Source organism: Brassica oleracea, chromosome C2, assembly GCF_000695525.1.
Source record: "Brassica oleracea var. oleracea cultivar TO1000 chromosome C2, BOL, whole genome shotgun sequence".
NCBI lineage: Eukaryota > Viridiplantae > Streptophyta > Magnoliopsida > Brassicales > Brassicaceae > Brassica > Brassica oleracea.
Genome location: NC_027749.1, coordinates 43,615,963 through 43,617,534, shown reverse-complemented (window position 1 = coordinate 43,617,534; position 1,572 = coordinate 43,615,963).

The following is a 1,572-nucleotide window of genomic DNA, read 5'->3' as shown; positions in this document are numbered from 1 at the left end:
AAAAAAAAAAAAAAAAAAAAAATAAAACAGAAGCACGAAGCACAAAAAATAAGTTATTATATTTTTTCATATTTATCGTTCATTAAAGTCATGTTTCTTCTATTAAACACGAAACTCTATTCGTTTATAGATAAAAAAATTGTGAAGAATTTCCACTAATTGTTATCATCAAATTTATAATCTTTATTTCAATTTAGTCAATGTTAAATTAAAGCAAAAAGATCAAAAGAAGACTAAAAAAATAAGAAGCATGTTTCCGATGAATTGTTATTTAATTATAGTTCAAGTGTTTTATAAATCAGGACTATTATATTACTGTAAAAAATATGGTAATAGTTATTAGCAAAAAATGAACTTATGATTTTCATACGTTGTTATAAAATATATACATATTTACATGTTTCTATTTTTTTATCGGTTTTATTCGGTTTATTCGGGTTTTATCGGTTATATACCGAACCATATCCAAATCCTACGGTTTTTTAAAAATCATATCCATTCGGCTTGTATGGTATATACCAAATCCAAACCATATTATCTATTTCGGTTCGGTACGGTTCGGTTTTACCTTATTGAACGGCCCTACTTCTGATCGACTTTAATATTTTTGGGATTTAGATGGGATACGCTGACTTTACTGAAAAATATTTAGTTAGAGTAACTACATAATAAACTGAACTAATTTGTTATTTCACACACTATTCGTTAAATTATAACATGAAGTTGATGATGACTTGATTGACTTCAAACTTTTTAATAGCGGCAGAGATGATGAGACCGTAAGAGAGACCTGTAGAGCCTTTGGACTTTGCAATTTGCATATCAACAAAACGCTCTCTTGGGATAAATTTGCTGTAGCTGTCAACGAAGCCCATAAAGGACACAGGATGGGAGAAGCAACGCATCGCAAAGTAGTCTCTGATAAACCAAAGGAATAAAATTACTTCTATCCTAGTAATCCTCAAGAATGTAACTATGAAAATCCATCCACTTTAACAGAGAGGAGAGTTCCATACAACCACTAGAGCAGGATCTGAGTACTTCTCATTGATAGACTATGGATTTAACCCATTTTTATCCGTAGTTTATAGGTGTTTTTACTAATAATTATATTATTATAGAGTCTATTTATTATATTTATAAGATCAGGAATGTTTTGAGATAAGTGATGATTTTGGAACATTTTGGAGATATTTGGAGCCAGCACTCGAGATGACCATCGAGATCGACTATCGGTCGATATTGGAGAGCTAGAATCTATCGATACACAAGACATGGTGTCGATCGACAGCGAAGCGCGCATGAAGCCGTTTGGTCACAGCCAACTTGAAGCCCAAGATTTCACTATTTTACAAGATTGCCCCTGACGAGTTTTTACCCTAATTATATAAGCTTTGCCGCCATGTTAGAGGCAAAGTGTGCTTTCTTTGTGTTTCATTGTTTTATTGATAGATAGGAGAGAAGATCTAAAGTTATAATTTGTGATTGGAACTCCATCGATATCTATATTATTATTCTATGAAGTGTTTATACTTAATTGCTGCTATGAATTGCTTAGCCATGTCTGAGTAG